The 25,556-nt window shown below is 48.5% G+C and overlaps 1 protein-coding gene across 1 annotated transcript in view; it reads left to right on the forward strand.

Annotated features, from left to right (window-relative positions):
• Positions 1–1,451: 1,451 nt before the first annotated feature.
• EPPK1 (epiplakin 1) overlaps positions 1,452–25,556 on the forward strand; it is a 79,114-nt gene continuing 55,009 nt past the window's right edge. Inside the window, exon 1 of the mRNA XM_040355097.1 lies at positions 1,452–1,580. The gene's annotated coding sequence lies outside the window, so the exon portion shown is untranslated. The remainder of the gene's footprint in view (positions 1,581–25,556) is intronic.

The following is a 25,556-nucleotide window of genomic DNA, read 5'->3' on the forward strand; positions in this document are numbered from 1 at the left end:
TTTTTACGAAAAATACGTAGAAGAATACGTATCGGCCTAAACTGAGGAAAAAAAAACGTTTTTTTATATATATATGTTTTTGGGGGATATTTATTATAGCAAAAAGTAAAAAATATTAGATTTTTTTCAAAATTGTCGCTCTATTTTTGTGCATAGCGCAAAAACTAAAAACCGCAGAGGTGATCAAATAACACCAAAAGAAAGCTCTATTGGTGGGAAAAAAAGGACGCCAATTTTGTTTGGGAGCCGCGTCGCACGACCGCGCAATTGTCAGTTCAAGCGACGCAGTGCCGAATCGCAAAAAGTGCTCTGGTCTTTGACCAGCAATATGGTTCCGGGGGTTAAGTGGTTAAAGCTGACCCTTTTGCTTTTTACATGGGTGGCAATAGGTTATTAATATTATTATTGTTATTAATTATTATTATTATTAATTATTATTAATATTTTTATCATTAATGATAATAGTAATTATTATTATTAATAGTAATAATAATTATTAATAATAATAATAATTATTATTATTATTATTAATTATAATTATAATAGTAAATAATTATTTTTATTATTAATAATAATAATATTAATAATAATAATAATAATAATAATAATAATTAATTATTATTATTATTATTAATATTTTTATCATTAATGATAATAGTAATTATTATTATTATTAATAGTAATAATAATTATTATTAATAATAATAATAATAATTATTATTATTATTATTATTATTATTTTTATTATTATTATTAATTATTATTAATTATAATTATAATAGTAAATAATTATTTTTAATAATAATAATAATAATAATAATAATTATTATTAATATTTTTATCATTAATAATAATAGTAATTATTATTATTATTATTATTATTAATAGTAATATATTATTATTAATAATTATTATTACTATTAATAATAATAATAATAATAATAATAATTACTATTATTATTAATGATAAAAATATTATTAATAATAATAATAATAATTATTATTATTATTATTAATAAAAATAATTATTTACTATTATAATTATAATTAATAATAATTAATAATAATAATAATAATAATAATAATAATAATTGTTATTATAATATAAAAAGGTAACCTCCAAGCCAGGACACACACAGGATTCGTTTCCCCGGTGACTGTCCTCGGTGTCCTCCGCCCACAATTGTTCTCAGTTCAGCTCTTTCAGTTAATTGCTATTTTCCCGTCTCTGTATACATTTGTGTTTGCGCTCCCAGCGCCTCTTCTGATTGGCCGCGGTAACGTTTCCCATTAGTATCATCCTCCGCACTTGCGATTCTCCTCTTGTGGTTTCTGGCACACTCTCGTTTTTTGGGGCGGAGCAATTAATTATGAAAGAGGAAAAGAATGTAATTATTATGTGTGACGAATTGTGACTCCTCTCATGTACTAATCACTTTCCCACTTCAAAGTTTCCTGACAGGTCCGGGCTCCATTCCTGCGCTCAGCTCCATCCTGCGCTCCGCTCCATCCTGCGCTCAGCTCCATCCTGCGCTCCGTGCCGCCTCACCGACGGGGACCGCCATCCGCAGTAAAGTCAGGTAAGGTCACCTCTCTATTTATTTCTCATATATATGAAATGTAAGATCTGAGAGTTCCTGAATTCCCGGGAGGAGATCCGGAATATTTTCCCTTCTTGTAGTGACAGGTATGGGGGGTGGGGGGGGATATGCTCCAGGGGCTCCTGTGTGTGATTGGCTGATGATCAGGGAGGGGAAGGGGGGGATCAGTGCAGGGAATGTTGGGGGGACACTTATTTCTTGGTGCAGCAATTCAGCTTCCTGTGTCATCTCTTCACCACCAGCCTTCTAACGAGATAAAAGATTAACATGATCACTTGTGTCCCAGTAATCAGGGAGTGAAGCTGAACAAGGACATGGCAGAGCAGGGCCAGGATAAGGAGGGGGGGGCAGGAGGGGAAGCTGCCCCCGGCACTGTGGTAACATGTGAGTTGCAGGGGCACCACGAGGAGATTGGGGGGAGGAGACTTGTGTTGGGAGTGGGAATTTGGTGGGCAACAGGGGTCAAGGATTGTTCTGGGAGGGGAAATTAGGGGGGGGGGTGCTAGGAAAGGTGATTTGGAGAATTTATGGTGGGGGGGCAGGAGGGGAAGCTGCCCTGGGCACTGTGGTAACATGTGAGTGGCAGGGGCTCTACAAGGAGATTGGGGGAGGCTACTTCTGTTGGGTGGGGGAATTTGGTGGGCAACAGGGGTCAAGGATTGTTCAGGGAGGGGAAATTAGGGGGGGTGGGGGGTGCTAGGAAAGATGATTGGTGGGAATTTATGGTGGGGGGCAGGAAGGGGGGCTGCCCTGGGCACTGTGGTAATGTATGATTGGCTGGGGAACCACAAAGAGATTGGGGGGAGGAGACTTGTGTTGGGAGTGGGAATTTGGTGGGCAACAGGGGTCAAGGATTGTTCTAGGAGGAGAAATTAGGGAGGGATAGGGGTGCTAGGAAAGATGATTTGGGGAATTTATGGTGGGGGGGCAGGAGGGACGGCTGCCCTGGGCACTGTGGTAACATGTGAGTTGCAGGGGCTCTACAAGGAGATAGGGGGAGGGTACTTGTGTTGGGTGGGGAAATTTGGTGGGCAACGGGGGTCAAGGATTGTTCTGGGAGGAGAAATTAGGGGGGGGGGGGTGCTAGGAAAGATGATTTCTGGAATTTATGGTGGGGGGGCAGGAGGGGAGGCTGCCCTGAGCACTGTGGTAACGTATGATTGGCTGGGGCTCTACAAGGAGATTGGGGGGAGGGGACTTGTGTTAAGTGGAGGAATTTGGTGGGCAAATGGAGTCAAGATTCGTTCTAGGGGAGGAACTTGGGGGGTGCTAGGAAAGATGATTTGGGGAATTTATGGTGGAGGGGCAGGAGGGACGGCTGCCCTGGGCACTGTGGTAACATGTGAGTTGCAGGGGCTCTACAAGGAGATTGGGGGGAGGGGACTTGTGTTAAGTGGAGGAATTTGGTGGGCAATTGGAGTCAAGATTTGTTTTAGGGGAGGAACTTGGGGGGTGCTAGGAAAGATGATTTGGGGTATTTATGGTGGGGGGGCAGGAGGGGCGGCTGCCCTGGGCACTGTGGTAACATGTGAGTTGCAGGGGCTCTACAAGGAGATTGGGGGGAGGGGACTTGTGTTGAGTGGAGGAATTTGGTGGGCAACGGGAGTCAAGAATTGTTCTAGGGGAGGAACTTGGGGGGTGCTAGGAAAGGTGATTTGGGGAATTTATGGTGAGGGGCAGGATGGGCGGCTGCCCTGGGCACTGTGCTAACATGTGAGTGGCAGGGGCATCACAAGGAGATTGGGGGAAGGAGACTTGTGTTGGGAGTGGGAATTTGGTGGGCAACAGGGGTCAAGGATTGTTCTGGGAGGGGAAATTAGGGGGGGGGGGGTGCTAGGAAAGGTGATTTGGAGAATTTATGGTGGGGGGGCAGGAGGGGCAGCTGCCCTGGGCACTGTGGTAACATGTGAGTGGCAGGGGCTCTACAAGGAGATTGGGAGGAGGAGACTTGTGTTGGGTGGGGGAATTTGGTGGGCAACAGGGGTCAAGGATTGTTCTGGGAGGGGAAATTAGGGGGGGTAGGGGTGCTAGGAAAGATGATTTGGGGAATTTATGGTGGGGGGGGGCAGGAGGGACGGCTGCCCTGGGAACATGTGAGTTGCAGGGGCACCACAAGGAGATTGGGGGGAGGGGACTTGTGTTAAGTGGAGGAATTTGGTGGGCAATTGGAGTCAAGATTCGTTTTAGGGGAGGAACTTGGGGGGTGCTAGGAAAGGTGATTTGGGGAATTTATGGTGGGGGGGGCAGGAGGGGTGGCTGCCCCCGGCACTGTGGTAACATGTGAGTTGGGGGGGGGGCAATGATTTGTGTTGGGAGGGGGTATTTCAGCAGGGGGGGGGCAGATGTGGTAACGTGAGTTGCAGGGGCACCACAAGGTGATTGGGGGGAGGGGACTTGTGTTGGGTGGGGGAATTTGGTGGGCAACAGGAGTCGGAAATTGTTTTGGGGGGGGGGGATTGGGGTGCTAGGAAAGGTGATTTGAGAGGAATATGGTGGGGAGGTGGGAGAAGAGGATTTGTGCTAGGAGGGGAATTCTTTTTTATGGGGGGGGGGGGGGGGTGGTGTCTTGCTAGGTAGGGATGATTGGAGGGTATTTGTGCTAGGAGGGTAAATTTGGGGGGCGGGGGGATTTGTGCTATAACGGGGAATGGGGGGATTTGTGCTGGGAGGGGGGATTTAGAGTGAGGGGGGGATTTGTGCTAGAAAGGTTTTGGGGGGATTTGTGCTGGGAGGGAGATTTAAAATGGGGGGGATTTGTGCTGGGAGGGGGGATTTAGAGTGGGGAGATTTATGCTAGAAGGCGGAATGGGGGGATTTGTGCTGGGAGGGGGGATTTAGAGTGGGGAGATTTATGCTAGAAGGGGGAATGGGAGGGATTTGTGCTGGGAGGGGGGGATTTAGAGTGGGGGGATTTATGCTAGAAGGGGGAATGGGAGGGATTTGTGCTTGGAGGGGGGATTTAGAGTGGGGGGATTTATGCTAGAAGGGGGAATGGGGGGATTTTTGCTGGGAGGGGGGATTTAGAGTGGGGGGATTTATTCTAGAAGGGGGAATGGGAGGGATTTGTGCTGGGAGGGGGGATTTAGAGTGGGTGGATTTATGCTAGAAGGGGGAATGGGAGGGATTTGTGCTGGGAGGGGGGTTTAGAGTGGGGGGGATTTGTGCTGGGAGGGGGGATTTAGAGTGGGGAGATTTATGCTAGAAGGCGGAATGGGGGATTTGTGCTGGGAGGGGGGATTTAGAGTGGGGAGATTTATGCTAGAAGGCGGAATGGGGGGATTTGTGCTTGGAGGGGGGATTTAGAGTGGGGGGATTTATGCTAGAAGGGGGAATGGGGGGATTTGTGCTGGGAGGGGGGTTTAGAGTGGGGGGGATTTGTGCTGGGAGTGGGATTTAGAGTGGGGGGATTTATGCTAGAAGGGGGAATGGGAGGGACTTGTGCTAGGAGGTGTAAAAATGTAGAAACGGCTGTGCTCCATGAACTGGTTAATGCTGGGAGCGGGGGAGGGCGTGACGTTGTCATCGATCGGCACGGAAACGTGTGATTAATAACGTTGAGAAATATGAATTCCTGATCTCATTCCAACTGTGATGTCACCGGGACTGTGACCAGTATACAGAAGATCTGTAGCGCAGACGCCTCCGTCTATCACTGCCATACATTATACTTCTCTATAGGAAACTCAGGGGACGGGGAGACCGCTCATGTGACCTGCAGAGTCCCCGCCTCCGAGGAGCTGATAGAGGGGATCCCATTGTATATTGTCCAATATATTCAGGGTGGAAGTATTTGTGTCACACGTCCTGATAAATCATTTCTTGCCATTTCCATATCTAATTACTCTTCTAATTCCATCATTAAGTCTGATTTGTGGTGACACTGGTGTCAGGCGCCGATCTCTGTGATGAGGGAGAGACGTGATCTGAGCATCACTGCCGACATTCCACCACCCTCTTCTAGATTATAAACATTGTTCAGACAGGAGACAGAGAGATACAAAGTAACATCGTTTATAAACATTGGCCCAGATTCAAGAAGCAATTGCGCCTGTGTAACCATAGGTTACACAGCGCAATTGCTTACTTGCTCCGGCGTAACGAATGCTCCTGATTCAGGAACCTCGTTACGCCGACTGCAGCCTAAAATCTGCGTGGCATAAGGCTCTTATGCCCGCATATCTTAGGCTGCATTCTTGCGTTGGCCGCTAGGTGGCGTTCCCGTTGTGCTCAGCGTATAGTATGCAAATTGCATACTAACGCCGATTCACAACGTTGCACGGGCCCTGCGTACGCAATTTACGGAGTTTCCGTACGGCGTGTTTAGCGTAAGGCTGCCAGTTCTAATAGCAGGGGCAGCCAATGCTAAAGGATACCCGTCGTTCCCGCGTCGCCAAATTTGAATTTCACGTCGTTTGCGTAAGTGATTCGTGAATGGCGCTGGACACCATTCACGTTCACTTGGAAGCAAATGACGTCCTTGCGATGTCATTTGCCGCAATGCACGTCAGGAAAGTTTCCCGACGGAGCATGCGCTCTACGCTCGGCGCGGGAGCGCGCCTAATTTAAATGATTCCTGCCCCCTACGGGATCATTTAAATTACGCGCGCTTACGCCGGGCATTTTTGAAGAGCGCCCACGCAAATTACGTGGCTACTGCTTCATGAATGAAGCGTAGCGCAAATAATTTGCGTAGGCGCAGGGTAAAAAGGGTACACTGCGCCTCCGTAAGGAGCGCGCAGCTGTACCCGAATCTACCCCATTGTTCAGACAGAAAATACAGAGATACAAAGGAAGATAGACCCCCCCCTGTAACAAAATATCCCATCAGCAACAATAGACCCCCCCCTGTAAGAAAAAACCCCACCAGCAACAATAGACCCCCCTGTAACAAAATACCCCACCAGCAACAATAGACCTTCCAGGCAAACAATAGACCCCGCACAACAATGGACACCCCCAGCAACAATAGGCCTCCTGCAACAAAATACCCCACCAGCAACAATAGATCCAACCCAGCAACAATAGATCCAACCCAGCAACAATAGATCTATGAGCAGCCAGTATCAATAGACCCCTCCCTCAACAGTAGATTAGTTCCAGCAGCAAATGACTCCCCCCCTCTCCAGCATAATAAGACATAAGACACCCCCCCAGCAACAACAGATCCCCTACCAGCAACAATAGACCTTCCAGGCAAACAATAGACCCCCACAACAATAGGCACCCCCAGCGACAAAATACCCTGCCAGCAACAATAGGTCCACCCCAGCAACAATAGATCTCTGAGCAGCCAGTATCAATAGACCCCTCCCTCAACTGTAGATTTGTTCCAGCAGCAAGTGACTCCCCCCCCCCAGCATAATAAGACATAAGACCCCCCCCAGCAACAACAGATCCCCTACCAGCAAACGATAGACCCAATAAACCTCCAGCAACAAAATACCCCTCCACCGACAATAGACCCCCCGCCAGCAACAATAGATCTCTCAGCAGCCAGAATCAATAGACCCCTCCCTCAGCAGTAGATCCATTCCTAATCAAGTGCCCTGTTGGGGGGTCTGAACACAGAACCCTGAGGCAGAGAAAGGACGGGGGGGGGGGGGAGACAACAGGTAGGAGGGGCAGAGATCCTAAACCAGGAGAAAGAGAAGTAGAAGCCGGCAGCACCGCAGGGGGAGCACCGCAGGGGGGGGAGCACCGCAGGGGGGGCACCGCAGGGGGAGCAATAAGGTAATACAGCCGGCCCTCCTTTTGAACGGATGGGTCCCGGGCCCACTACAGGAGGGCCGGCTGTATCACCTGATCAGCAGCCCTGCCCCACAGTGTAGAAAAGCTGAGGGGCGGAGACATGCCGGGCTCCGCCTCCAACTAGAATATTACTTTTTGGGTGAATCTCGGGGTCACATGAATGGTGTCCTGGCTGAATATTGTCGGGATACAAAGAATGGAGGAATCCTGATGTCTAGAAAGGAGAGGAGGACAGTCTCTGTATATAGAGTGCCCGAGCAGCCGCGGCACGAGCCGCTAATCACACAAGGCTGGTTGTCTCCCACGTTCCTGGCACGGGATTGGCTGGCTTATGTACTAAGCTCGGGGATAACGGAGATCTCACGGTCGCCATACCGCGTGGTATGCGAAGGGCGGCCGGCTTCTTGTCTCCAACTGAGGTCATAATTCTGTCCTCCTCATTGGTCACCGACAGGGATGAGCCGAACAACACCCCCCCGCCCCTTCACCTCCCCCCAATAATGTCCTCTGCCCCCTTCACCTCCCCAATAATGTCCTCTGCCCCCTTCACCTCCCCCCCAATAATGTCCTCTGCCCCCTTCACCCCCCCCCCAATAATGTCCTCTGCCCCCTTCACCCCCCTCCCAGTAATGTCCTCTGCCCCCTTCACCCCCCTCCCAGTAATGTCCTCTGCCCCCTTCACCCCCCCCCAATAATGTCCTCTGCCCCTTTCACCTCCCCAATAATGTCCTCTGCCCCCTTCACCTCCCCAATAATGTCCTCTGCCCCCTTCACCCCCCCAATAATGTCCTCTGCCCCCTTCACCTCCCCCCCAATAATGTCCTCTGCCCCCTTCACCCCCCCAATAATGTCCTCTGCCCCCTTCACCTCCCCCCAATAATGTCCTCTGCCCCCTTCACCTCTCCCCAATAATGTCCTCTGCCCCCTTCACCTCTCCCCAATAATGTCCTCTGCCCCCTTCACCTCCCCCCCAATAATGTCCTCTGCCCCCTTCACCTCCCCCCCAATAATGTCCTCTGCCCCCTTCACCTCCCCAATAATGTCCTCTGCCCCCTTCACCCCCCCCCCCAGTAATGTCCTCTGCCCCTTCACCTCCCCCCAATAATGTCCTCTGCCCCCTTCACCTCCCCCAATAATGTCCTCTGCCCCCTTCACCTCCCCCCCAATAATGTCCTCTGCCCCCTTCACCCCCCCAATAATGTCCTCTGCCCCCTTCACCTCCCCCCCAATAATGTCCTCTGCCCCCTTCACCTCCCCCCCAATAATGTCCTCTGCCCCCTTCACCTCCCCAATAATGTCCTCTGCCCCCTTCACCCCCCCCCCAGTAATGTCCTCTGCCCCTTCACCTCCCCCCAATAATGTCCTCTGCCCCTTCACCTCCCCCCAATAATGTCCTCTGCCCCCTTCACCTCCCCCCAATAATGTCCTCTGCCCCCTTCATCCCCCCCAATAATGTCCTCTGCCCCCTTCACCCCCCCCCAATAATGTCCTCTGCCCCCTTCATCCCCCCCAATAATGTCCTCTGTCCCCTTCACCCCCCCCAATAATGTCCTCTGCCCCTACACACACACCCCCCCCTTCAGTAATGCCCCCCCTTCACCCTTCACTCTCATTTCTAGTCCTGGTGTCCCCCCCTTCACTCTCATTTCTAGTCTTGGTGTCCCCCCCTTCACTCTCATTTCTAGTCCTGGTGCCCCCCCCTTCACTCTCATTTCTAGTCTTGGTGTCCCCCCCTTCACTCTCATTTCTAGTCCTGGTGTCCCCCCCTTCACTCTTATTTCTAGTCCTGGTGTCCCCCCCTTCACTCTCATTTCTAGTGATGGTGTCCCCCCCCTCACTCTCATTTATAGTCCTGGTGTCCCCCCCTTTACTCTCATTTCTAGTCCTGGTGTCCCCCCCTTCACTCTCATTTCTAGTCCTTGTGTCTCCCCCCCTTCACTCTCATTTCTAGTCCTGGTGTCCCCCCCTTCAACCTCATTTCTAGTCCTGGTGTCCCCCCCTTCGCTCTCATTTCTAGTCCTGGTCCCCCCCCTTCACTCTCATTTCTAGTCCTTGTGTCTCCCCCCCCTTCACTCTCATTTCTAGTCCTGGTGTCCCCCCCTTCACTCTCATTTCTAGTTCTGGTGTCCCCCCCTTCACTCTCATTTCTAGTCCTGGTGTCTCCCCCTTCACTCTCATTTCTAGTCCTGGTGTCCCCCCTTCACTCTCATTTCTAGTCCTGGTGTCCCCCCCTTCATTCTCATTTCTAGTCCTGGTGTCCCCCCTTCACTCTCATTTCTAGTCCTGGCGTCCCCCCCCCCTTCACTCTCATTTCTAGTCCTGGTGTCCCCCCTTCACTCTCATTTCTAGTCCTAGTGTCCCCCCCTTCACTCTCATTTCTAGTCCTGGTGTCCCCCCCTTCACACTCATTTCTAGTCCTGGTGCCCCCCCCCCCCTCACTCTCATTTCTAGTCCTGGTGTCCCCCGCCCTTAGCTCTCATTTCTAGTCCTGGTGTCCCCCGCCCTTAGCTCTCATTTCTAGTCCTGGTGTCCCCCGCCCTTAGCTCTCATTTCTAGTCCTGGTGTCCCCCCCCTTCACTCTCATTTCTAGTCCTGGTGTCCCCCCCCCTTTTTTCACTCTAATTTCTAGTCCTGGTGTCCCCCCCTTCACTCTCATTTCTAGCCCTGTGACCCCCCCTTCATTTTTATTTCTACTCCTGGTGTCCCCCCCCTTCACTCTCACTTCTAGTCCTGGTGCCCCCCCCCTTCACTCTAATTTCTAGTCCTGGTGTCACTGGGACACATAAGGGGAAATCTCTGCAATGAAGTAAAAACTGGCAATAAAAACCCGACAGAGGTTCTAACCCTTCCCAGCAATGTTCAGAAAACGTCCATTCTGGCTGGAGTTGGCCTTTAATGTAGAAGAGTGGGGGGGGGGGGGGCAATGTATGGGATGTAGGGAAGGAAATATTATGGGATCAAAGAAAGGAAGAGAGACACACCGATCGTTCCCGGAGCCCAGCCCCCCCCCCCCCCCCCCCCCCCCCCCCCCATGAATGTTACCACTCCCCTACGCTCTTTGTCTGCGGCTCTGCGTGATATTTACACACGGCAATAAAAATAATAATAATAATGATAGAAGCAAATTGCAGACTCGCCAGCCGCCTCCACCCGGCCAAGATCAACACGCAGCAATAAACCGCTAACATAGCGAAAACAGCCCGGGTGCCAGGACTCCACCCGATCCGCCAACAACACGGCACCCGAAAATAAAAAACTAATGAAACAAAAACGTAGCAATAGAATTGTTCAGCGATTATCACACAGGAAATACGTCTCTTTATGAAGATATTCGCGTGGGGTCCTGAAACACGAGACTGTCTGTGATAGATTTGTGCACTGGTGTCACCTCAGTGGTGGCTGGTGCACAAAATGTTTGGGGGGGTGCAAACGAAAAAAAGAAAAAAGTTGCAGCCTCACTGTGCCCATCAATTGTCACCACTGTGCCATGCCATCAAACGCAGCCACTGTGCCATCAATTGTCACCACTGTGCCCATTGTCGCCACTGTGCCCATTGTTGCCACTGTGCCCATTGATGTCACTGTGCCCTTTAAATGTCTCCACTGTGCCCATTCATGCCGCTGTGCCAATTGTCCCCACTGTGCCCATTGATGTCGCTGTGCCCTTTAATTGTCGCCACTGTGCCCATTGATGTCACTGTGCCCTTTAATTGTCAACACTGTGCCCATTGTTGCCACTGTGCCCATTCATGCCGTTGTGCCAATTGTCCCCACTCTGCCAATTGTCCCCACTGTGCCTATTGATGTCACTGTGCCCTTTAAATGTCTCCACTGTGCCCATTCATGCCGCTGTGCCAATTGTCCCCACTATGCCCATTGATGTCGCGGTGCCCTTTAATTGTCAACACTGTGCCCATTGTCGCCACTGTGCCCATTCATGCCGCTGTGCCAATTGTCCCCACTGTGCCCATTGATGTCGCTGTGCCCTTTAATTGTCAACACTGTGACCATTGTCGCCACTGTGCCCATTCATGCCGCTGTGCCAATTGTGCCCATTGATGTCACTGTGCCCTTTAATTGTCAACACTGTGCCCATTGTCGCCACTGTGCCCATTCATGCCGCTGTGGCAATTGTCCCCACTGTGCCTATTGTCCCCACTGTGCCCTTCCTCGCCGCTGTGCCCTGTAAAATGCCCCCCCCGCCCGGCACTTACCTTTACTGGAGTCAGCCATCCACGTCCCTCGATGTCTTCTCCCGCCCTCGATGACGCTTCAAGCCAATCAGGTTACCATTGTCCAGAACCGGTGAACCTGATTGGCTGAGACGCCTGTCAGTCTTATCCAAGGAACGCACCCCCTGTACGTTCCCTGGATAAACTTCCGGATGCTGAGGGCTGTACTCGGAAAGCCGCTGGCTCTGATAGGCACTTCCGCACAGCCAACCAGCTGCCGTTATTCAGGTGGCCGGCGCTCTATGTCCGGCCGCCAGCGGCAGCGGCGACAATAACATACATTCATGCAATGCATAAATCTATGTTATTTTCAATGGCGGTGCGAGAGCCAGAGGGGGCGGCGCTCCAGCGCCCTCTATAGACGCACCGCCAATGTGTCACCTCTATTCTATTCTAGGCAGTGGCGGTGCGTCCATAGCGGGCGCAGGAGCGCAGCCCCCCCCCTCTCTCCTGCACCCGTCAATCAACAATAGATAGATTCATGCATTGCGTGAATCTATCTATTGTCGCCGCTGCCGCCCCCTATTCAGGTGTCCGGCCCCCTGTTGAGCGCCGGTGATCTGACGATACGGTTCCGGCTATCGAGATGGTTCCTATAAGGACTGCGCAGGCGCAATCCTTGCCGACGGAAATCTCCAAACCTCGGCCGGCTTCCAGGGCGACGTGGAATTTGAGGAAAGTGGCCAGTCGGCCTCACGTCCTCGCTTTGCTCGGACGGCTCGCTCCGCCTCCTGGCTCTTTTTTTAACATCCTCCAATCCACAGGGATGTTAAGGAATGATCCTGGATGCCGGCCGAGGTTCGGAGATTTCCGTCGGCAAGGATTGCGCCTGCGCAGTCCTTACAGGAACCATCTCGATAGGGGAACCTTAACGACAAGTCACCGGCCATCTGAATAACAGCGGTGGGCGTGTTTTGGAAGTGCCTATCAGAGCCAGCGGCTCCAATAGGCTCCCCGATTAGAACCTGTGGGTTCTAATCGGCTTCCAAATGGTTAAACAGCGGGCGCACAGGCCGTGCGTTCCCTGTATAAACCGTGCTGTGTTAGGGAACCGCTTCCCTAATACTGACCCGCCTCTCAGCCAATCGGGTGCACCGGGTCTGGTAACCGGTCACCTGATTGGCTGAAGCGACATCGAGGATGGGAGAAAACATTGAGGGAGCGTGGAGGAGGATGGCGCTGACCCGAGGAAGGTAAGTGCCAGGCTGGGGGGAAACTAGCTGCAATTGGTTGGGGGGGGGGGCAAACTGGTGGCATTTAATGGGCACAGTGGTGGCAATTGATGTTTTTTTTTTTTTAGTTTGTTTTTGCTCCCCAAAAAATGTGACCACCTCTGACTCTGGGCGATGCTCTTTACTCCCGGGGGCCTTAACTCTGCCCACCACCCCCTGAGCACACAGCCCCCCTCACCGCTCTTGCCAGCTGCTGACCATATCAGATCTAAGATATCTCAGCCAAACAGACTTTACCAACGTAGAGCCATAAAATGAGACTTTATTGGGACTCTGGGTGAGATTTCTCTGTTCCTTAGTATCATTTTATGGCACCAACAGATTCCTTGGCGCTGTACAGAGCACATGGGCCGCTCACGCCGCCAAGTGCTAGTGGTAGTCGCCGTTTTAGGTTGAAGAAGGCTGAATAGTTTGGCTTCCTCTTCTACGTAATCCGAGTGTAAATTCCATTGTATAGCGTCAGAGAACTACAAGGCTCACAGTGCACCCTCAGCAGTCTTCTGGGATTTGTAGTGCTTTGTCGCTCAGGAATTCCGTCTGAGTGGAATTTTTCTGTGTCACGAAGGAGAGTCAAGGGTGGGTGTTGGTGGATGAAGGTTGGAGGACCTTCAAGTTTTCCACCCCAATGCAGGTCTCCATCACCCAGTGACCTCGAACACCAGACACATGGCCGTCCGCTCCATAGGGCAAGGGGGGGCAATTGACCTCCCTCTGTAAAATCGAGAAGGTGTTGAAGAGTCTTGCGGCCGCGGGCTGTCTGAGCGGTCCCGGGCCGAATGTCACACAGACACAGCGAGCAGAGTGAAGTCGCCTCCCCCTCCAGTGTTTCTGTGTACACAGGGGGGAGGGAACCTGCTGTGACTCGGCCGTGCTGATGGCTGATCTGAGGTACTGAATGGGATGGGGGGAGGGGAGGTCCGTCTGTGCTGAAGGGGGGGGGGTCTGTGCTGAATGGAGTGGTCTGTGCCGAATGGGGGGTCTGTGCTGAATGCAGTGGTCTGTGCTGAAGGGGGGTCTGTGCTTAAGGGGGGTCTGTACAATCTCTAGGCTATATTTATATGGGCATGGAGTGAAGCTGAATTATCTCAAGAGCTATTTGAGACTGCCAACTGGCCGCGTTATCGGTAATGCGCCGCTAAAAAGTGACGCTTTACCATCGTTTTAGCTGCGCTAGCGGGGCACTTTTAACCCCTGCTCGTGTTTGAAGAAAGAGTTAAATGTGTTTGGCCGCTGCGGAAGCACCCCCCACCCCCTGAAAAAATTTCAGCCGGACGCCCATGACCAGACATGACCTCTTCCATTATGTGTCACGAAGGAGAGTCAAGGGTGGGCGTTGGTGGATGAAGGTTGGAGGACCTTCAAGTTTTCCACCCCATGGAGGTCTCCGTCACCCAGTGACCTCCAACACCAGACATGACCTCTTCCATTATGGTTATAGTGCTTTTTCTTTTTTTTTTTTGAAGCTCAGGAATTCCGTCTGAGTGGAATTTTTCTGCGTCACAAAAGGGAGTCAGGGTGGGTGTTGGTAGATGAGGGTTGGAGGACCTCCAAGTGTTCCTCCCCCATGCAGGTCTCCATCACCCAGTGACCTCCAATACCAGACATGACCTCTTCCATTATGAGGATAAGCAGAATGCTACAATTCTACAAGAAGAATTTTCTTCATTAAGCAGAGGAATGCGAGTGAGATTGGCCCCATGGTAGCCAACTTGAGGCATCACCAATGAAAACTCAACGTTTCAAGGAAGGCTTGCATCTGATTGGCCTGATACATTGGGGAGGAGCTTGTTCCAAGGAATAGAAAAAAAAAATCGAATCTGCTATCCAACTTTTGGAGGCAACTCTCTATCAATTGTGGGATCTCTAAAGACCTTTGAAATAACTTGGAGAGTTTGCAGGAAGGTGCCTGGAAATTCCTCCTCTACATCACATGGGATGGAACACTAATAGGGATGAGCCGAACACCCCCGGTCCTGTCAGGGAGAGAAATGCTGATCGTGGGCCAGATTCTCAAAGGGCTTACAACGGCGCAACGGCGTATCTATGCGACTGATTCTTAGAATCAGTTACGCATAGATATCCATTAGATCTGACAGGCGTAAGGCTCTTACGCTGTCAGATCTTAGATGCATTTTTTTTCCCCGCCGCTAGGTGTCGCCGACGTCGTTTTCCCCGTCGTCTATGCAAATTAGCTATTTCCACGAGATTCCTGAACGTACGCACGGTCGACGCAGTGAATTTACGACGTTTCCGTAGCTTTTGCGACGCGTAAAGTTGCCCCTGCTATATGAGGGGCAACCAATGTTAAGTATGGCCGTCGTTCCCGCGCCGAAATTTAAAAAAGTAAGTTGTTTGCGTAAGTCGTCCGTGAATGGCGCTGGACGCCATCTATGTTAACATCGAAACCTTGCGACGTCATTTAGCGCAATGCACGTCGGGACATTTTAGGGACGGCGCATGCGCAGTACGATCGGCGCGGGAACGCGCCTAATTTAAATGATCCACGCCCCCTACCTGGATCATTTGAATTAGGCGGGCTTGCGCCGGAGAATTTACGCTACGCCGCCGCAACTTTACAGGCAAGTGCTGTGTGAATCAAGCACTTGCCCGTAAAACTTGCGGCCGCGTAGCGTAAACGAGATACGTTACGCCCGCACAGTTTTACTCCAATCTACGAGAATCTGGCCCCTTCTGTTCATACAATGTATGAACAGCGATCAGTCATTTCCCCTAGTGATTCCACCCCCCCTACAGTTAGAACACACCCAGGGAACATACTTAACCTTCCCCGCCCCCTAGTGTTAACCCCTTCACTGCCAGTGGCATTTTTATAGTAATCCAATGCATTTTTATAGCACTGATCGCTATAAAAATGCCAATGGTCCCAAAAATGTGTCAAAAGTGTCCCAAGTGTCCGCCATAATGTCGCAGTACCGATAAAAATCGCTGATCGCCGCCATTACTAGTAAAAAAATAATAATAATAATAAAAATGCCACAAAACTACCCCCTATTTTGTAAACGCTATAACTTTTGCGCAAACCAATCAATAAACGCTTATTGCGATTTTTTTTTTACGAAAAATATGTAGAAGAATACGTATCGGCCTAAACTGAGGAAATTTATTTTTTTTTTATATATTTTTGGGGGATATTTATTACAGCAAAAAGTAAAAAATATTCATTTTGATCAAATACCACCAAAAGAAAGCTCTGTTTGTGGGGAAAAAAGGACGCCAATTTTGTTTGGGAGCCATGTCGCATGACCGCGCAATTGTCAGTTAAAACGACGCAGTGCCGAATCGCAAAAAGTGCTCTGGTCTTTGACCAGCAATATGGTCCGGGGGTTAAGTGGTTAATAATGCTTAAAGTGAAACAATAAAAGTGAAATATTTCTTTAATCTTTTGTACCTGGGAGGGTGTCTATAGTATGCCTGTAAAGTAGCAAACGTTTCCCGTGTTTAGAACAGTCCCTGCACAAAATTACATTTCTAAAGGAAAAAAAGTCATTTAAAAACTACTCGCAGCTATAATGAATTGTTGGGTCCCGGCAATACAAATAAAAGTCATTGAAAAAAACGGCACGGTTCCCCCCCCCCCCAGGTTCATTACCAGGCCCTTTGGTTCTGGTATAAATATTAATGGGAACCCGGAACCAAAATAAAAAAAAAGAATAGAGTGGGGGGTCCCCCCAAATTCCATACCAGGCCCTTCAGGTCTGGTACGGATTTTAATGGGAACCCCGCGCCAAAATTAAAAGAAAAATGGCTTGGGGTTCCCCCCAAAAATCCATACCAGACCCTTATCAGAGCACGCAACCTGGCAGGCCACAGGAAAAGAGAGATGGACGAGAAAGCGCCCTCCCCTGAACCGTACCAGGCCACATGCCCTCAACATGGGGAGGATGTCCCCATGTTGATGGGGACAAGGGCCTCATCCCTACAACCCTTGCCCGGTGGTTGTGGGGGTATGCGGGCGGGGGGCTTATCTGAATCTAGAAGCCCCCTTTAACAAAGGGGACCCCCAGATCCCGCCCCCCCTATGTGAATTGGTAACGGGGTACAATGTACCCCTACCATTTCACAAAAAAAGTGTCAAAAATTGTAAAAAAAAAAACACACACAGACACAGCTTGTTCAACTCGAACATCGGACTCACCCCTAAACACTAAACCCAGGAATAGAAGAAAGTCAAATTTGAAATTCAACTTTTATTCAACTGAGGGATCCCTGAGGGCCTCTGCAGAGTATGCAAATGATACTGAGTCCAGTAGAACTTTACTTTTCATAACAAGAGGTCAGAAGAAAAAGCCAACATGTTTCAGGGCCTCAAAACCCTCTTCCTCAGGCAGTGACTAGGCGACCCTATTTAACATTACCCTATTTTATATTCATACAAATATTGTCCAATATTTTTTCCAATTACTGTCAACACAGTACTCGTGCCCCTGAAAAATGTTGGCCCAGATTCACGTAGGACAGGGATATGCAATTAGCGGACCTCCAGCTGTTACCAAAGTCCCATGAGGCATAGCGAGACTCTGACAGCATCAAGCATGACACCCAGAGGCAGAGGCATGATGGGACTTGTAGTTTGGCAACAGCTGGAGGTCCGCTAATTGCTTATCCCTGACGTAGGAGATACGACGGCGTATCTCCAGCTACGCCGTCGTATCTCTGAGTCTGAGGCGTCGTATCTTGGCGCCTGATTCAAAGAATCAGATACGCCCGAATTTTTGTAAGATACGACCAGCGTAAGTCGCCTACACCGTCGTATCTTAACTGCATATTTACGCTGGCCGCTAGGGGCGTGTACGCTGATTTACGCCTAGAATATGTAAATCAGCTAGATACGCCAATTCACGAACGTACGCCCGGCCGTCGCATTACAGATACGCCGTTTACGTTAGGCTTAAGTTACCCCTGCTATATGAGGCGCAGCCAATGTTAAGTATGGACGTCGGGCCAGCGTCGAATTCTCCGGCGATTACGTCGTTTGCGTAAGTCGTTCGCGAATAGGGCTGTGCGTCATTGCGTTCACGACGAAAGCATTGGCTTTTTGCGGGTTAACTTGGAGCATGCGCACTGGGATACTTTCACGGACGGCGCATGCGCCGTTCGTAAAAAGCGTCATTTACATGGGGTCACAATACATTAACATAAAACACGCCCACATGTTCCATATTTGAATAAGGCGGGCTTACGCCGGCCTATTTACGCTACGCCGCCGCAACTTTGCTTTGAGAATACTGCACTTGCCTGTCAAAGTTGCGGAGGCGTAGCGTAAATAGGATACGTTACGCCCGCTCACAAATACGCGCTCCCTACGTGAATCTGGCCCGTTGTCTTTTTCTTCTGCCCTTTCGTCATGAAAAGTAAGGTTCTACTGGACTCACTCCAGATTTGTGTCTCGAACTTTGGATGATCTCTAGACCACTTCAGTGTCTCTCGGGGATCCTCTGGCTGATAGAGAGAAGGCTCTTAAGACTGGAATATAGATTTTCTGTTCATAAGAAAAAGCCAACATATTTTGGGGGTTCAAACCCCCTTCATTAGGGCTTTGCCTGGCAATTGGATCAACTGTGGGTATAGAATTGGGTATATGGGATTGTACGATATTTTTTATTTTTTTTATGGTTGAACTGGATAGACTTGTGTCTTTTTTCAACCTGACCAACTATGTAATTGATTGGAAATGAATCTTTGGTTTTGGAGTATTAAAAGCCAGCGAAGCTCACCAGTGCCGAAACGTGTTGGCTTTTTCCTCTCGTCAAGAAAAATAAAGGTCTACTGGACTCCAGATTTGTGGCATTCTCATCCTTTGCGTATTCCCCAGACTATCTTAGGAGGCCTAAAGGATCCCCCAGTTGGTAGAGAACGATCCTTTGGTTTTGGAGTATTAAAAGCAAGCGTAGCTCACCAGTGCTTTTAATACTCCAAAACCAAAGGTTTACTGTTAGCTTGGCTACATACTGTTTTTCATCAGTTTTTTTATATTGTAACTACGAGATTGTATCTCTCTTTAGATGTTTTGGTTGACTCCTCCTGAAGAAGCGACTTACGTCGCGAAACAATTTGAGGACCACGTCTTTACCTACATCATTGTGCTCCCACCTACCAGTTGGGATCTTTGTTTCTCTATGTAACACAATTACCTACAACAATGCTACTATTGTCTTGCTGATTTGGTATTTTACGTATTTTTTCTTAATAAATGTTTACAGTTTTATCTTCTGGGTACCGAGATAGTCCTTCAAATATCACAGGTGTTATTGGGCAATACTTGGGCCCCTATTAACCCGCCCCCTTTTTCCATTGTCTAACTACGGGATGATGGTACCCACCCCTACACTCTAAACATTTCAAGTGAGGCAATACCCCTTAATCAGAAAATCCAATGTGTTTTGGGGTCCCAAAATTTCCCCTTCATCAGGGCTTATGCTGGCAATGATTGGATATAATGTTGGGCAATATTAGTAAGGATATAAGGTAATGTGGATTTAGGTAGCTGTTCTAACCATCCAGTCACTACCAGCACAAGTTCTGATGAAGGGGGAGCTTTGGGTCCCCGAAACATGTTGTCTTTTTCTTCTGACCTCTTGTCGTGAAAGATAAGGGCTCCTATAACACTGACCAAGGAAGGGGGTCCTACATCAATGCTGGGATGGATAAGCATAAGGCCAAAGCAGGTCACTGAGCTCACTGTACATATCTCAAGGGATGTTGTACTGATGGTGTTACAGCCTGAGGTCAATGTCAGGTGTTATTCTGAATGACGGGGTTAAGGGCAAGAGTCAGGCTTAACTGCCAGGGTCAGGCTGAAGGTTCGGTCCCAGGCTTGGATTATAATAAATGATTAAGATGCGGATTACCAGTGTCATTTCGCTGTGTGATCCGCTCCAATCTGGATTTTCGAGTTTCATGTTCCATGCTGTTGATCTCATGTTGTGTCATCTCATTCTTGTCATATTATAGATTCTTGCTCTGAGAGGTGAATAGTCTCCTCTGGCAATGGCAGTAGCCCGGCCCAGATCTAGGAATATTTTACACTGATGTAATCGATTTATGGTGAAATGTAACTGACGCCTCCGCCCGTCCCTCCAGAGATTTCACACCTGTTTTCCTATAGTTAGGTATCGAAAAGTAGCCGTGACCTCACTGTACTTCCAGAGAGGCCGTGTTCATAGCAACTTCTGTAAGAAGAGAAAGAAAGCTAGAACTGAAAATGCGGGATGACTTTAAACCAGTATTAGGGAAAGGGTGGTGGTATTAGTAAGTGGATAGGGACATGTCAGGAACCGTGAATAGGACGGAGACAGAAAATGCAGTTAAAATCACACCTTTTAATATAATGGTAAAAAATTGTATAAATAGTAAACATAATCAAAACATAGCCAGGGTACAGTAGCCAAAGCGGGTAGTCAGAACAAGCCAGTAAATCAGGAAGCTAGAGATAAGCGTAGTTGGAGGCAGCAGACAGGATCAGGAACAAGAAGGGACGTCAGCCAGTCAAGTCTTCAACGGGAACAAAGCAGAGAGTCTCCAGATATGTTTGACCAAGGCAAAGGCATGGAAGGAATGAACCAGGCAGTTTAAATAGCCAGAGGGGGCTGGCTGATGAGCAGGAAATGATCACCAGGTGAGCCACTGTGGAACGATGAGTGCTATCAATTATCCAACAGCTGAGCAACCTGTGCACTGAGAAGGGAGGGCTAAGAGCCCAGCCCTAACAGGACATTAGGGAAGGATGTTGGGGTGTTATGGAGGGCTTAGAGTCATTAGGAAAATGGTAGGGGTATTAGGGAAGGAATAGGGTAATAGGGAAAGGGTAGGGGGTATTAGAAAGTGGGTAGGAACATGTCAGGTATCATGAACCAGACGGAGACAGAAAATGCAGTTAAAATCACACCTTTTAATATAATGGTAAAAAAATGGTACAAATAGTAAACATAGCCAAAGCATAGCCAGGGTACGGTAGCCAAAGCGGGTAGTCAGAACAAGCCAGTAAATCAGGAAGCCAGAGATCAGCCTAGTCGGAGGCAGCAGACAGGATCAGGAACCAGAAGGGACATCAGCCAGGCAAGTCAACGGGAACAAAGCAGAGAATCTCCAGATATGTTTGACCAAGGCGAAGGCATGGAAGGAATGAACCAGGCAGTTTAAATAGCCAGAAGGGGCTGGCTGACGAGCAGGAAATGATCACCAGGTGAGCCACTGTGGAACGATGAGTAATATCAATTATCCAATAGCTGAGCAACCTGTGCACTGAGAAGGGAGGGCTAAGAGCCCAGCCCTGACAGGACATTAGGGAAGGATGTTGGGGTGTTAGGGAGGGCTTAGAGACATTAGGAAAATGGTAGGGGTATTAGGGAAGTAATAGGGTAATAGGGAAAGGGTAGGGGGTATTAGAAAGTGGATAGGAACATGTCAAGAATCAGGAATCAGACAGAGACAGAAAATGCAGTTAAAATCACACCTTTTAATATAATGTTAAAAAAATTGTACAAATAGTAAACGTAGTCAAAACATAGCCAGGGTACGGTAGCCAAAGCGGGTAGTCAGAACAAGCCAGTAAATCAGGAAGCCAGAGATCAGCCTAGTCGGAGGCAGCAGACAGGATCAGGAACAAGAAGGGACGTCAGCCAGGCAAGTCTTCAACAGGAACAAAGCAGAGAGTCTCCAGATATGTTTGACCAAGGCGAAGGCATGGAAGGAATGAACCAGGCAGTTTAAATAGCCAGAAGGGGCTGGCTGATGAGCAGGAAATGATCACCAGGTGAGCCACTGTGGAACTATGAGTGCTATCAATTATCCAACAGCTGAGCAACCTGTGCACTGAGAAGGGAGGGCTAAGAGCACAGCCCTGACAGGACATTAGGGAAGGATGTTGGGGTGTTAGGGAGGGCTTAGAGACATTAGGAAAATGGTAGGGGTATTAGGGAAGGAATAGGGTAATAGGGAAAGGGTAGGGGGTATTAGAAAGTGCATAGGAACATGTCAAGAATCATGAATCAGACGGAAACAGAAAATGCAGTTAAAATCACACCTTTTAATATAATGTTAAAAAAATGGTACAAATAGTAAACGTAGTCAAAACATAGCCAGGGTACGGTAGCCAAAGCGGGTAGTCAGAACAAGCCAGTAAATCAGGAAGCCAGAGATCAGCCTAGTCGGAGGCAGCAGACAGGATCAGGAACAAGAAGGGACGTCAGCCAGGCAAGTCTTCAACAGGAACAAAGCAGAGAGTCTCCAGATATGTTTGACCAAGGCGAAGGCATGGAAGGAATGAACCAGGCAGTTTAAATAGCCAGAAGGGGCTGGCTGATGAGCAGGAAATGATCACCAGGTGAGCCACTGTGGAACTATGAGTGCTATCAATTATCCAACAGCTGAGCAACCTGTGCACTGAGAAGGGAGGGCTAAGAGCCCAGCCCTGACAGGACATTAGAGAAGGATGTTGGGGTGTTATGGAGGGCTTAGAGACATTAGGAAAATGGTAGGGGTATTAGTGAGGGAATTGGGTAGTAGGGAAAGGGTAGGGGGTATTAGTAAGTGGGTAGGGACATTAGGGAAGGATGTTGGGGTGTTAGGGATGGGGTATAGATAATAGGAAGATGGTAGGGGTATAAGGGGAGGAATTAGGGTATTAGGGAAAGGGTGGGGTTATTATGAAGTGGATGGGGACATTAGGGAAGGATGTTGGGGTGTTAGAGAGGGATTTGAGACATTAGGAAAATGGTAGGGATATTAGGGAGGAAATAAGGTATCAGGGAAAGGGTATTAGTAAGTGGGTGGGGACATTAGGCAAGGATGTTGGGGGTGTTAGGGAGGGGGTAGAGACAATTAGAAAGATGGTAGGGGTACTAGAGAGGAATTTATTGATAAGAGAGTTAGGTCTATTATAGAGGGGGTAGGAACAATAGGGAGATCATAGGGGTAACAAGGAGGTGGAGAAGAATTAGGGATAAAGTAGGTGTATTAGGGAGGTGGAGGGATATTAGGGAGAGGGGAGGGACATTGAAGAGGGGGAAGCCATATTGGGGAGAGGATAGGGATATTAAAGATGGAGTAGGGGTATCAAGGTAGGGACATAATGGAGGATGTAGGGGTGCTAAGGAGGAAGTAGGAAGCATCAAGGAAGGGGTATGGGGTAATGGAGAGAGAGTTGGGACATTAAGGAACAAGAAGGGATATTAGGGAGGGGGTAGGGGTATCATGTAGAAAGAAAAGGTTAAAAAAAAAGGGGTGGAACATTAGGAGGTTGGAGGGCTATTATTAAGAGGGTAGGGACATTAGGGAAAGGGTATGAGGCATAGAGAGGGAGCAGGGGGGAATTAAATAGGGGTAGGGGCATCATGGAGAAGGTAGGGGTAGAAATTAGGAAAACTAAAGAGGGTGTAGGGGTATTGGGGAGCGAGTAGGGACATCAAAGAATTAGTAGAGGTGTTAGGAAGAGGGAAGGAGTATGAAGAAGGGGCAAGGAACATTATGGAGAGGGTAAGGGTATTAGGGAGGGGGTAAGAGTATTAGGGGTGGGGGTATTCAAGAGTTGGTAGGAGTATTAGGGAGGAGTAGGGGGTATTACAAAGCGGTAGGGACATTATGGAGGAGGTAGGGGTAATAAGGTAGTAATTAGAAAAGCTAAGGAGGGTGAAGGGGTATTAGGGAGCGAGTAGGGACATTAAAGAATAGGTAGGGGTATTAGGTAGAGGGTAGGGTATTAAGAAGAGGGTAAGACTATTAGGGGTGGTGATATTCAAGAGTTGGTAGGAGTATTAGGGAGACGTTGGGGTAATAGGGAGGAAATAGATGTATGAAAGATGAGGGTAGGGTTATTATAGAGGGGGTAGGGGCAGTAAGGAAAGGACGGAGGGGTATTACAACAAAATGTACCTGTCTGCTCACTATGGAAAGCCAGCACTCCCTTTTTTTTAGGGTCATGTGACCTAATGTTGCAACCATCGCACCCTGGGGCGCCAATGTCAGTCACAGTGAGTGAAGACTCTATGAGGTCATCGCCCACAATGCAGTCATGTGATTTCAAAGCAGAGCGCCCGCACTGCCGCCCGATGACATGACATCATCATTGCTTATAACATTTTAAGACTTGTCTGTCTATAAATACTGCACAATGTGCTATTATTATTATTATTATTACAATCCAAACGCTGAGGCAGCACAGATGTCTGCACTGAGACACAAGACCACACCCTTTTTATGTAAGGGATATATAGGCACTAATCAGCGCCATGGTACATGTATCCCTATCACCACCATAGTACATGTATCCCTATCACCGCCATGGCACATGTATCCCTATCACCACCATAGTACATGTATCCCTATCACCACCATGGTACATGTATCCCTATCACCACCATAGTACATGTATCCCTATCACCACCATAGTACATGTATCCCTATCACCACCATAGTACATGTATCCCTATCACTACCATGGTACATGTATCCCTATCACTGCCATGGTACATGTATCCCTATCACTACCATGGTACATGTATCCCTATCACCACCATGGTACATGTATCCCTATCACCACCATGGTACATGTATCCCTATCACCACCATGGTACATGTATCCCTATCACCGCCATGGTACATGTATCCCTATCACTACCATGCTACATGTATCCCTATATCTGCCATGGTACATGTATCCCTATCACCACCATGGTACATGTATCCCTATCACCACCATGGTACATGTATCCCTATCACTACCATGGTACATGTATCCCTATCACTACCATGGTACATGTATCCCTATCACCACCATAGTACATGTATCCCTATCACTGCCATGGTACATGTATCCCTATCACCGCCATGGTACATGTATCCCTATCACTGCCATGGTACATGTATCCCTATCACCACCATGGTACATGTATCCCTATCACTGCCATGGTACATGTATCCCTATCACTACCATAGTACATGTATCCCTATCACTACCATAGTACATGTATCCCTATCACCACCATAGTACATGTATCCCTATCACTACCATGGTACATGTATCCCTATCACCACCATGGTACATGTATCCCTATCACTACCATGGTACATGTATCCCTATCACCACCATAGTACATGTATCCCTATCACTACCATGGTACATGTATCCCTATCACCACCATAGTACATGTATCCCTATCACTACCATGGTACATGTATCCCTATCACCACCATAGTACATGTATCCCTATCACTACCATGGTACATGTATCCCTATCACCACCATAGTACATGTATCCCTATCACTACCATGGTACATGTATCCCTATCACCACCATAGTACATGTATCCCTATCACTACCATAGTACATGTATCCCTATCACTACCATGGTACATGTATCCCTATCACCACCATGGTACATGTATCCCTATCACCACCATGGTACATGTATCCCTATCACTACCATGGTACATGTATCCCTATCACTACCATGGTACATGTATCCCTATCACCACCATGGTACATGTATCCCTATCACCACCATGGTACATGTATCCCTATCACTACCATGGTACATGTATCCCTATCACCACCATAGTACATGTATCCCTATCACTACCATGGTACATGTATCCCTATCACCACCATGGTACATGTATCCCTATCACCACCATGGTACATGTATCCCTATCACCACCATGGTACATGTATCCCTATCACTACCATGGTACATGTATCCCTATCACCACCATAGTACATGTATCC

Source organism: Rana temporaria, chromosome 5 (genome assembly GCF_905171775.1).
Source record: "Rana temporaria chromosome 5, aRanTem1.1, whole genome shotgun sequence".
Classification (NCBI taxonomy): Eukaryota; Metazoa; Chordata; class Amphibia; order Anura; family Ranidae; genus Rana; species Rana temporaria.